Genomic DNA, 13651 nt, shown 5'->3' on the forward strand with positions numbered 1-13651 from the left:
GTTATTACATTGCATTTTAGCCACTACATTACAGTGCATTGCATAAATCCTGAATTTTTAAAACGGCTTCGCTTAGCGTATAAGTCATATTATCAAACCGGTTTCGCTTAGCGTATAAGTCCAATTATCAAACCGGCTTCGCGAAAGCGTATAAGTCCAATTATCAAACCAGCTTCGCTTAGCGTATAAGTCCAATTTTCAAAACGGCTTCGCATGGCGTATAAGTCCAATTATCAAACCTGCTTCGCTTAGCGTATAAGTCCAATTTTCAAACCGGCTTCGCGTAGCGTATAAATCTAATTATCAAACCGGCTTCGCTTAGTGTATAAGTCCAATTTTCAAACCGGCTTTGCTTAGCGTATAAGTCCAATTATCAAAATCTTCCTGCATAACATTTTGCATCTTGCCCCTGAACTACGCTGGTTTGATTCCTTGCAAAGGGATACGCAGGTAGCCTGAGGGTTCAACCAACAGCATTCGTATTTTGTTTATTTGTCCAAGTCTTCGGCCTTGTCAAAAATGGGTCGTCTCTGGGCTTTGACATTCACTCCCGTCACTTCTTGACTTTCGACTTCTGTCAAAGAGGGGCAACTGTAGACACCCCATTTTTGACCGACCTTAAGACTCAAACGTAATCGATTGAGCGCTCGGTGATCGTGCATGTTGTGCTCGTTCTGAGGTTTCGAAGTTTCGGCTGAGAGCCTTACCCCCGCACCTCGGGACCCTTTTGTGTTTTGCCTCGGTTTGTGAACCAAGTCTTGTTTTCTCTTCCAGAAGGGAGGGAGAGGTCTCGTAGACCATCTCTCAGTGGTTGTAGGCTACTTTTCGCGTTTGGAGACCAGTTTCTGATTTTCGAAGCCGTCGGCCGTGCGCCTCGGTTTGGGACCGCTTAACTTTCTCCGTTTGGCACAGTTTTTGGCACACACCTTGATTCCTCTCTCTAGAGGGACACTGTGGCCCGGGAGACCACCTTTGTGGTCGCACGCCATTTTCGATGCTTAACAGCCTGTTTTCGGGGCACCCAGCTACGCGTTTTGACCCCCAAATCCTCGTTTTGCATCCGTCTTGGTTCATTTTTGGCATGGATCTTGTTTTCATTGTTTGGGAGGTGGTACAAGGGTGGGAGACCACCTTTTCCCCTTGGAGACCACTTTTCCCCCGCCAGCCGATTTTCGTGTTAGGAAGCTGGTCTCCTTGGTCTTTGAGCCACATTTGTTGGTCTCCCACCATACCACTAGCTTGCATTCAATGTGGAGATCATCAAATGGGGCTGCCGACCACCTTTCTTTAGGTTGAACCTTTTGAACTGGTCGGCCGACCAGGGGAAGTGGTCGGCCAACCACCTGAACTGGTCGGCCTGCCTCCCCCAGTTTTGTCTCTGTGAGTTGTTGCAAGCTGTGCCAGCTGGAAGGCACAGACTGGATCCTCCATACACGTGTATGGAGGAACTTCAACCTTGGCTTTTAGCTTCTTTGAGAAGCTTTCGCCCCTTTTAGCTATAAAGGAGGGCCTCCCCCTTCTTTGTGAGGGTTCAGAAATTAGTCTAAGGCAAAAGATATATATCCCTCTATATCTCTCTATTTTGGTTCCAAGTGTGCACTGTTCTTAGCCCTTTGCACACCACCTCATAGCCTAACCCTTCCACCATTACTTGGAGCTTCTTGGAGGCCATTTTCAGAGGTTAAGGAGTTGGTTTTTGGGTCCAGAAGTTGCTGTCTTGCTGAGCTTCAAGGGTAACACACTTTTTCCCTCTTTTAAGCTTTATTTTGATCCATCTCTTAGCCTTATTTGCATGCATATTTGAGCTTTGTTGTCAACTGAAAAAAGTCTTTTTTTTTAGGTCCTTTTGATGTTTGTTTAAGGTCATTTTGTTGTTGGGGGTCATCTACCTCCTTGCATACTTTATTTTACCTTGTTTTGAGCCATGCCCTAAGGCCTTTGTTTTGACCTTTGCTTGGCCTTTTAACCACTGAAATCCAGTGGATTTTCAGTGGTTAACATGTGTTTTTGAGAGCCAAAATCAAAGAGGGGTGACCCTCTCCCTCCTTGTCTTGTTCACTAGCATTTTTGGCCTTACAAAGGAGCCTTCATTTGCACACCTCCAAGCCTTATTTCAGGCCCTTTTCAGTGACTTTTAGGGCATGTCTAGGCTTTGTCCAGAGTTGGTTTTGTCACCTTGGGTGTGTCTCTTGCATGTATAAAATAACCCCTCTTATAGCCTATCAAAGGAGCATGACATTCTTGCATGCATTGATCATGTTTCAGTGAGTTTTTGGGCTTTATTTGGAATGTTATGTCTCTGAATTTTGCTAGTTTAGTGGCCACTTGAATGCTTCATATGCTTATAGTATAATCCATGTTCACTAGCTCACATTGCATGTTGTTTTGGCCCTTGATTCTAGCATATTTTGGCCATGTTCTAAACTGATTTTATTCATGATTTGGGCTGCCTTAGCTCTGTTTTGAGGTCCCATGGTCGAATAATGCTTGCCATGCATGCTTGTAGTGTAATACCCTTGCCTAGCTTCGAGTTTTGAAGCCTCTTGCATGCTTAACTTGAGTTGTTTTCATGCTTTGACATCATTGAACATGTTATTTCAGAGCTTATACTTGTGCCATATTCTCATGTTTTCCACTCTTTAAATGCGTTTGAGAGTTGTGCTTGTATGCCTCATTTTTGGGCTATTGCATGAGCTTCATTTTTGTGCATTGCAAGCCATCATTTTAGTCCACTTTGCCACTGTTTTGGGTCTGTATAGGGACTGTTTCGGGTTGGTTTGGTCATTTGGGCATCGCTTTGCATACCTCTAGTGTAATGCACTTCACTAGTTTCGGTAATTGTGCCATCCAACATGCATCGGGTGAGTTATTTGCATGATTCGGGACCATCTTGTATGTCATTTCAGAGCTGGAACATGTGTCATTGTATGCCATATTTCACCCTTGTCATGCTTTGGTAGAGTTGCACTTTGTTCCTTAGGTTTGGTCCCTTGCATTTGTGCATGTTTGCATGTTCCTTGTTGCCTCATTTTCATCATATTGGCCACTGATTTGGGTGCGGCTGAGGTTCATCCATCTTGGTTTAAGTCCATCTTGCATTGTGTATGCCATATAATCCATGTTATCGCATGTTCGATCATTGCATTGCGTATGCCTCGTTCATAACATTGCGTATGTTAGTGCATTGTGTATGCATGCCATATAATCCATGTGCATTGAGTATGCCATTGATTAGTTCATAGCATTGTGTATGCCATTTTCATGCTTGCATGTCATTCCGTGCATCTTCGCATCACTTAGTTGCATTGCATTTAGATCGCATGCTAGAGTTGCATTTGTCCATACATTGTTTGTTGCATTGTGTTTGGAGTAGGGTTTAGTCCAGACACGGGAAACGAGAGACGTTTCGTACTCAAAGTGACGAAACGTGCCTCGATCCTTGGTCACCGACACTCTTGACTATCCATGATAGAGTTGTTGGCTTTAGTTGTTTACATGTGCATTCATTTCACATTGAGTCGTGCAATTCGACTCCTCGGCCATCATGCATCGGGATGCGTGATTGGTGGCCCAAGGATCGAGGACTACACTCCCAGAGCTTATGCAATGATGGGGAGAATGGTCAGGCACACATATGTTGAAAATACCTTGCCTTCTCTCTCTCTCTTGCCTTCGTTGCAGAAAAAGCAGAAACCAGGAGAATAAACTGGTCGGCCGACCAAGTTTTCTAGCAGGCCGACCACCTTTTCTGGTCTTCACCACCAAGGGTGGTCGGCAGGTGGTCTCCCTTGCCCATAGTTGGTCAGTAGCCTTCCCGCAGCTTCCCTGGGTGGAGTTTCATCTCTCTAGAGCCTCGTGCAATTTTCTGAAATCAATTGCAAACAAAGGCGAGTCGAGGCATCGCGATGGATTTCTCGACAAGGCGACTCGGGCATGCATGCATCCTTTACCATTCAAAGCAGAGCTGAGGCTGCCCATTCTACATAGTTTGCATGCTAGTTTAGTTAATTTGTTAATTAGCTAGTGTTGTGTAATAATTAGTTAATTCGATTCTATATTATTTATTCGGACCCTCCGCGAGAGGGCGAACTTTGTAATAAGTGTGCGTGTGTGTGATGCATGTCTTCCAACCCCACGTCTTTCTCCCTTTTATTTACCAGCTTATGATGGTTAGTTTTAGGGCATGTTTCAATTAGCATCTATATATTCACATGTTTGCATCCATTCATCTGTTTTGCATGCACCGGTCTCGGCGCATCGTACTAACTGCATCGTATTTCAATTCCAAGTTGAATACATGTTACCTATAGCATCTCATATGCCATCTTAGAATAGCCGAGCCTATCTTAGTTGCATTCTTGCATGTGTTGCATTAGGCATCTCAGCATAGTTAGGATTCATGCATGTTTTCTAATTAGCTTCGTTCTTTGGCTCGGAGAACTCGGTAAGTGTTTTTGCTTTAGCATCCTTGCATGCGTGTGAGTGACTGCCATGATAGCATGTTTACCATGAGGCTATGTGCTTATGTGATATAACTGCCTGAATGCCTGTGGGTGAAGATTGGGTTGCTTGAACTGGAACAATTCATCGAAACCTTTGTTTTAGCCTACTTGCGAGTAGCAAACTTTAATCCATTTTCAAAACAAACGAATATGCGATGCTTTGTTCCAAGTTAGGCGATCTAGTCTATACTTGTGTGTTGTGCGCATCACATAGTAATTCTACATAATTAATCGGAATAAGTACACATGTGTTTTCAAAAATAAAATATCAAGCTTAGTACAGGCCGATCTTTGATCGGGCGAGCGGGGGTGCTCATAGATGACCTTTCCCAATCGTACCCAAGTTCTCGAGCCGAGGCAACTTTGGTGATGACGGACACGTGGCCTTAGGCAACGAGTCAGGATTTCCTAAATTCCCCCAAAATAGATATTTAGGTGACGACTCTGTATCTGGCAAAGTAGTCCATGTTTGGCACTTCTTTCTTAAAAATCAGTTTTCCAAAACGATTTGCCGGATTTGGACTCTTTGGTGATTTATCAATCTCACATCGCACATTGTGAGATCAGATTAAGACCAGTGACATTTGAGTTCGAACTGTAGTGAGCCCAATGAACAAAATGGGATTTCCCTAAGACGTTCGGGCGTGTCTACAGGTACAGCTAGCGCTATCACGTCCACGAGCACTGGGGCAAGGGCAAGAAAGTACGCATAGGCCCAAAGCTACAAATAATATTTTGTGAGTTAACATGTGTGAATAGAAATAAAGACAGAAAGTGCAAAGTAGAGAGCACAGTGTGTAAATGAAGAGAAAGACAAAAAGTGCAAAGCAGAAAGCACATGTGTGAATAAAAATAAAGACAGCAACTGCAATGCAAAAAGCATAGTGATAGAAACTGAAATAAAAGTGTAGTGTGTACCTCCCAAGCTCTCCAATACCCGCCGACCTTGTTCCCCTTCTTGCAGGAACCGGAGCTTATGTATCTGTAGAGCATGGCGAAGACCAGCTCCACTCTAGTCATAAAATCTCACTCGGCGCAACGTCACAAGGGCACTCAGTAGGTACAGGCCTACGGTATTCCACCTGCTCACAAACAAGGTGGTACCGCTGAGGTATATGAAAAAGCCCCGAGTGTACTGCTCGGTCTCTACTTGCATCTCTGACTGATGCCCGTGGACGTGATCGCGGAATCAACTGTATCTGACCACAGCTGGCCTGTCTAGAGGTGGGTGCAGACACCCCATTTTTGACGGCCCTTACGACTTGGATGTCATCGCGTGTACACCCAATGATGAGTTTTTATGCTCGTCAAGTGCTTGAAGTCCTCAGCGGAACACCACAGCTTTCAGCCTTTCACCCTCTGTACCCCTGTTGCCTTCATTCTTGGACCAAGCCTTGGTTTTTCAAGCCTGCAACCCTTGGTGGCCTGCCGACCACCTTTTTAGACTGCCAGACATCACTCTTGGTTGTCGGCCACTGATGAGGCCTACCGGCCACCAGTTTCTTTTGCAGATATTTTGTGACAGTTGTGCTAGCTATTTGCACAGATGCATGCATTTGCCCCCACGTATAGGGCTAGATGTTCTTGAGGGGAATTCATGTTTTCTATAAACAAGATAAAGGTTAGAAAAATTTATCCTCTCTCTCTACTAAATTTCTATACTTTAGCCTACAAATCCTTAACATTTGCCTATACACCCTTAACCAAATCTTCTCATCTTTGAGATGAGGTACTTTTGAGCTTGGTTTGAGCTCTTGAAAGGTGTGTTGTCTTGATTTGTTCAAGAGGTATAAGACTTTGCTTGTTGCTTTGTTTTATTTGCTATTATTCTTGTTGTTTTCTAGCTGTTTTTGGGCTATAAAAACTTTGTATTTTTTGGGCTAAAGCTTAGGTTTTAAGGCCATTAAAGGTTGAGGGGTGGTTCACCCTTCTTTGCATCTTGTTTTGGAGGCCTTTTCCCTTGTGTTTCCCATCATTTAATTATCTGTTTTTGAGCTTTTAAACACTATTTTTCAGAGTTATTTCAGTGGCCAAAATCATGTTTTGAAGTCCAAATTTGGAGGGCTTAGCCTCCCCTCCTTGTGTCATGCTTACTAGCCTAGCTTGTGCTACGTTTTAGCTTATTTATCTAGCTATTTTTATCTTAATTCCAGCATGTTTTAGGACTTATTTTATAATGTTTTAGCATTATTTTTGATTGATAGTTGCATTTGAGCTTTTCTTTGCATGCTTATAGTGTAATTGTCCTCATGAGTTAGGTGTTCTAAGCCTTCACTACAAGAATTTTCACTTTTGGCGACTAAATTTTTAGTCGCCAAAAGTTAATTTTTAGTCGCCGAATGGTTTTAACGACTAAATTATTTGGTTGCAAAAGTAGTCGCCAAAAAATTGTCGGTAAAGGTAATTAGTGACAAATTATTTTAGTCACCAAATATATACAATTCCTGACTAAAATTTTAGTCGCCAAAAGGTTGGACATTAAATTAAATTAGATCCTTTTCGGTGACCAAACTTTTAGTCACCTAAAGTCCCACATTTTTAGCTACTAAAATTTTAGTTGGCAAAAAGTTCTTCTTTTGCCTACCAAAAATTTAGTCGCCGAAAGTCTCACATCTTTGGCTACTAAATTTTTAGTCGGCAAAGAGTTCCTCTTTTGGCTACTAAATATTTAGTCGCCTAAAGTTCTACATTTTTTGCTACTAAAATTTTAGTCGGCAAAAGTGTTTTTATCCTTTAGTTTTTTGTTTTTAGCTACGAAATATTTTAGTCACCAAATATTTGATTTTTTTTTTGCTACTAAACTTTTAGTCGCCAAATGTCTCTTTTTTTTTCATTTTTTTCTTTTTTTTTGCCTACAAAACTTTTAGTCGCCAAAAGTCTTTTTCCAATTTCTTTTTAGCTACAAATTGTTTAGTTGCCAAAAACATGATATTATGTTCTATCTCAAAATTATAATTTCTCCACAACCCGTCTATATTCATTGCAACCTGTAATACGTATATAAACAAATTGATACATACTATCAATCATTCCACAATCTGCATCCATATACCAAAAATAAATAACTTTAAATGTCAAAGTCCATACAAATCAACTATTGTCCAAACTAAAATAATAATTCCATACAAAATATATCATACAAAAATCAAAGCCCTCTGTATACACAAAATACATTTACTACCAAGCGAAATTACCATTTGGCATGGTACAAATTACCATCGTAATCTGTACAATGACAAAAGGTGATATATGTACCACAACAAAAGTTTTCTATAGACCATGACAAAACGTCCTATATGTACCATGACAGAAGGTGATCTATCTACCACGACAGTCATTATCTGTTGATTGTCAAAAGTTTTCTGTATCAGTAATAATGAACTACACAAAAGCTGAGGACGACAAAAGTATTATATTAGTTCTACACAAAAGTGAAAATTCTTCTCCATACACCAATATGGATTATGCACAAGTCCATGCAACAAAGCCATTTACAAAGAAAAACAAAAAATGAAACATTAGAATTGGTTAGAAAATATCAATTTAGTCAGCCATATGGAACATGTTCTAACATGCATTTAAGATAGAACAATCGAGAAATGTCTTCTTGGAAATAAAAGAAAGTATATAAATATGTATCATGCAATATTTATTCCAACCAACTGCACAAACAATGTAATATGTAATTTCTTCATCTTATAAATATATAAAGGCAATTATTAGAATATGTAGATATTATTTTCATAAAGTTGTCACTTTTTAAACTAAGTGTTGCGATTTTTTCGACTAAGCATAAGGCGTATTCGGGGACTGTAATGAATTTTCGCCTCCAGAAAGCTCTTTTTCGAGTAAGTTTAGGGCGTATTCGGCTCTAACTCCCAACCTACGGGTCTGAATTACATTCTGTCAGTTCTCACAAGTCCTATTTGTTATGGAGAAGTTATCCATGTGAGCCACACGGTCATTCGGGGGCTGTTTTGAATTTTCACCCCCGAAACGCCCTTTTTCAACTAAGTTTAGGGCGTATTTGGCTCTAACTCCCAACCTACAGATCTGGATTACATTTTGTTAGCTGTCACAAGTCCTATTTGTCATGGGGGAACTATCCGTATGAGTCACACGGTGGTTCAGGGGCTGTAATGAATTTTCGCCTCCGGAAAGCTCTTTTTCGAGTACGTTTATGGCGTATTTGGCTCTAACCCCAACCTATGAGTCTGAATTACATTCTGTCAGTTCTCACAAGTCCTATTTTTCATGGCGAAGCTATCCGTGTGAGCCACATGGTCGTTCGGGGGCTGTTTTGAATTTTTGCCCCTAAAATGCCCTTTTTCGACTAACTTTAGGGGGTATTCGGCTCTAACTCCCAACCTACGGGTCCAGATTACATTATGTCAGTTGTCACAAGTCCTATTTGTCATGGGGGAACTATCCATGTGAGCCACACACGGTGGTTCGGAGGCTGTTTTGAATTTTCACCCCCCAAAACACCCTTTTTCTACTAAGTTTAAGGCGCATTCGACTCTAACTTCCAACCTACAGATCCGAATTACGTTCCGTCAGTTCTCATAAGCCCTATTTGTCATGGGGAAATTATCTTTGAGAGTCACACAATCATTCGAAGGCTGTTTTGAATTTTTGCCCCCAAAAAGCTCTTTTTCAAGTAAGTTTAAAGCGTATTCGACTCTAACTCTCTACCTATGGGTTCGAATTACGTTCTATCAGTTCTCACAAGTCCTATTTGTCATGGAGAAGCTATCCATGAGAGCCACATGGTCATTCGGGGGCTGTTTTTAATTTCCAACCCCCGAAATGCCCTTTTTTAACTAAGTTTAGGGCATATTCGGCTCTAACCCCCAACTACGGGTCCGGATTACATTCCATCAGTTGTCACAAGTCCTATTTGTCATGGAGGAACTGTCCGTGTGAGTCACATGGTGGTTCGGGCACTATTTAGAATTTTTGCCCCCGAAACACCATTTTTCGACTAAGTTTAGGGCGCATTCGACTCTAACTTCCAACCTACATGTCCGAATTATGTTCCGAATTAAGATTTTTATGAGATACAAATGAAAATTCTTTTGCTCAGTCACCTTTTTAACACAGCAACAAAAAATAGTACATTCAAGGGGTGGTAAATAAGCCAAACTGAGTTACGTATTGACCATGCTTGAGCTCTGGTTGAGAACGTAACATTGCAAGATGGGGTTTATCTTGAAAGTGCCTGATTACAGTCTACTAACTATTTCACATGTGACTTATCAAAATATCATTGGCTTAAAGACTAGATTAACACCAAATTTGGGATGTAAAACATTGTAGTCTTTTTGACTAGTGTTTTTTTATGTAGAGATCACTGTAAATGTATTGTTGTTCTTTTATTGCTGTATATAATTTCAAATTTACCTAGTCAAGCTTTGCAGAGCCAAACCTCCTCTTGCTGAATATCAGATCAACTGTTAAGGAAGTCAGATATTCGACTTGTGCTAGGCTTTAACCACAAAACAAGCCACGACAAGCCTTTTGTGAGTTGAGTTTGAGCTACTTGTTGTTTGACTCCTTTTACTTATAAAATTCAGCACCCGTAGTGAACAATATTACCTCAATTTTTAAGATATTTTTCCAATTTTTTATTTTCTTGACTTTGCCTTGACACTTGTGAGTTTGTTGATTTTCGCTTATGTGATGACAGCCATCTTCCTAGCTAAAACAGATCAATTAGTAATATGATGATCTTAATTGGAGGATCTAAAGTCTGCGAAAAATGGCCAAGATTCACTCCTGATTTTATGTGGTGCTGCCCATTGATTTGTATATTCTTCAACTGTTTTTTACTCAAAATTGTCTAACAAAATTATCATTTTTATTGAACAGGTTTTGGATCACTGCAAATATGGATTTGCTATCTGATGCTGGATCGTTGTTGTTGTCGCTTAAAGCACCAAAGACTTGTACAAATGTGCTGCTTCCCAATCTTTAAGAAGCGATGCCCAACCATTTGGTTATCGTTATCATCCTCACTTCAAAAACGTTGTACTTTGAACCATGTACTGTGTAAATTGTATTGCCTAATATATGTATTTGAATTTGAATGTCAGACTGGGGTCTGAAATAATTTACAATGACTTACTGTTTATGATAGATCAGTCAATTTGCCTATTTACTTGAATTTCTTTGCAAATTTCACCCCACTTAAGGGATCTGCAAGTTTTGGGCATCTCATGGTTGATGCTTTTGAGGTGCAGGGAGGGAGGGAGGGAGGGAAAGAAAAATATGGTGTTGAGCTTTCGAAGTTTTTACTGTGACAATGATCCCATAACTATTTGCCAATCTCAAATATGTTTTGGACTTTTTTTTTTTTTTTTTGAACTAGTTTTAGATTGTTATTTTCCGTGGCCATTTTTTGAGGGACTGGAAACCGACATAGATACATGCATACATACAAGTCCTATTTGTCATGGGGAAGCTACCCGTGAGAGTCACACAGTGGTTCGAGGACTATTATGAATTTTTGGCCTCGGAAAGGTCTTTTTTGACTAAGTTTCGAGTGTATTCGGCTGTAACACCCAACCTACGGGTCCAGATTGCATTCCGTCAGTTGTCACAAGTCCTATTTGTCATGGGAAAACTTTCTGTGTGAACCACACGGGGGTTTGGGGGCTGTTTTGAATTTTCGCCCCCGGAACGCTTTTTTCGACTAAGTTTAAGGCATATTCGGCTCTAATTCCCAACCTACGGGTCCAAATTACATTCCGTCTGTTGTCACAAGTCCTATTTGTCATGGGGAAGCTATCCGTGATAGCCATACTATGGTTCAGGGGTTATTTTGAATTTTCGACCCCGAAATGCCATTTTTCGACTAAGTTTACTACGTTTTCGGCTCTAACTCCCAACCTACAGGTCCGAATTACATTACATCTATTGTCATGGGTCCTAATTGTCATGGGAAAGCTGTCTGTGACAGCCACATAGTGGTTTAGGAGCTGTTTTAAATTTTTTCCCTCAGAACGCCCTTTTTCGACTAAGTTTAAAGCGTTTTCGGCTCTAACTCCCAACCTACAGGTCCGAATCACATTCCGTCAATTGTCACAAGTCCTGTTTGTCAAGGGGAAGCTGTCCATGACAGACACATGGTGGTTCGGCTCTCCCAGCCCACAGGTCGGAATTACTAGCACAACTTGTACAACAACTTGTGAAGATTTATGTTAAACCATATATAGTTGAGTTTTGAAAAAGATTAAGAAGGAGTCCAGTGACACAAAGATGAACATAAACTTCGAATAAAAAACGTGAACCACAACCTAGAGTAACAAATGGGTAGCAAGATGAGCAAAATAATGCTTATTAATTGAGTTCTGAAAAATTGCAAAGAAGATGCTTAAATAGTTACTACAAATATATCCACTGCCCATGTCAAACTAATTTTATTATTCATGAGGCACTGAGGAACACTTTAATCATAACATAATAATTAAGCACTCAAGTAATCTTCTCCAAGTAGTTGGGATTTCTACTGGTGTCTATTTATGAAAATGAAAATGAATTTTAATAAATAAAATTAGACAATGTTATTGCCCATCAAAATTAGAAGTAGAGTCTACTCATTAGAAGCATACCTCATATCCTATCCAAGCAACTGAAGCAATCACTGTTCCTGCTAATGCATTTGAGAACTTTCTATAAATATCCAACTTGACACAACTCCTCTTTGCCTAGATAGAGAGAAAAATATCATTATACAAAGTCTATGAGAAGGAAAATAGTAAAGTTGCTCTAATGGAAAAATAATTTAATGTTGCAACTAATCAGTTCCTCAAATTCTACCTATCCCCATGAAAATGGTACTAAAGAAGCCCTCTTGATGATGTTAACAAAGCTTTATTTTGTCTCGTGATTCCTTTTGCAAATATAGTGTGATGGCTAACATCTATATTTAGCAGGTCACTGTTTCAACTAGAAAAGTTTAAAATTTTTGAAATTTTACACTTAATAATGGGAAACTTGAAGGCATATTAGATAAAGGCATATTTGTAAGATCCTGAAAATGAACAAGGGAAAGTACCAAAGCAACGCATGTAAATGCTAATCATATCCATTAATCAATGGGAGCCAAATCAAATGATATAGAAAATATATAGATGTCAATACAACTTTTTAAAGAAAAAAAGTAGTCTCAAACTCCCAAAACTTGTTCAAGTGCTGCTACCTAGAAAAGACAAGAACAAGCCCTTTAAGAACAAGTGAGATAAACTCCCAAAACTTGATTGGCTCTATATTAGTTACAAAAATATGCTTGCAAAACCAGCATGATATTGTAAATTTGTCAATTAAAGCCCTTCAAATTCAAAAAATGTCATTGCCCAACTTATAGGCAAATTACATAACAAAGCTTGACTATGCGATGTTCTTTTTTATTATTAATAAATTGCTCTACTTAACTATTATCTACCTGCCACTAATTTATGAGTTTCTTGGGTTCTTAATCCATAATTTCATCATTAAGTGGCATTGGTCCCTTTAGGTATCAATTCCAATAATAAGACACATTGCCTTTACACCATTTTAGCACTTTAAAAAACAATAACAAGTCATATGATTGTTCCAGCAACTAAGTTTTCCAAAAGCTATCAGACATCACACATTTATAACAAGTGCAATATCAAGTTCTCATTTTTGTTTCACATTACCATAATAATCCATATTCCAATTACCATTATGCGAAAAAGAGGAAGAAAATTTACCTTGGGTCCCTTCATAGTTAGGTAATCACCTTTACACATCTCTCAAAAATGATAGGACATCCTTCCTTGTGGATACATCTAATTAATATCAAGATTCAAAGACACAAAATCAATCTAAAAGGAATGAGAACTAGATAAAACTAAATTAGAAGTACTAAATAAACTAGTGAAACATTTTAGAGCTCATATACCTTTATAACAAGTTCAAAGTAACCAACAAGTTCACCTTGACTATCTTTTCCTCTATCTGAGAAAACAATGAAATTAAGAATAATAAACTCATATATTTGGGCAAGAGGGTTTATATATATATATATATATATATATATAATTCAACATTAAATCTGTTCATTTGAAATCCTTCAATCTAAACATAACCTGAATTTATTTGGACAAGATATAGTGATTCAA

At 39.4% G+C, this 13651-nt stretch overlaps 1 long non-coding RNA gene across 1 annotated transcript; it reads right to left on the reverse strand.

Moving 5' to 3' along the window:
* Positions 1-5155: 5155 nt before the first annotated feature.
* Positions 5156-13320, reverse strand: LOC145796568 (uncharacterized). The gene is made up of 3 exons (XR_014337045.1): positions 13241-13320; positions 12116-12211; positions 5156-5223 (listed from the first exon to the last, which is right to left on the reverse strand). It is a non-coding gene; the product is annotated as an uncharacterized LOC145796568 (long non-coding RNA).
* Between the last annotated feature and the right edge of the window lie 331 nt (positions 13321-13651).

This window comes from Camellia sinensis, chromosome 8, assembly GCF_055761805.1.
Source record: "Camellia sinensis isolate YWXY chromosome 8, ASM5576180v1, whole genome shotgun sequence".
Taxonomy (NCBI): domain Eukaryota; kingdom Viridiplantae; phylum Streptophyta; class Magnoliopsida; order Ericales; family Theaceae; genus Camellia; species Camellia sinensis.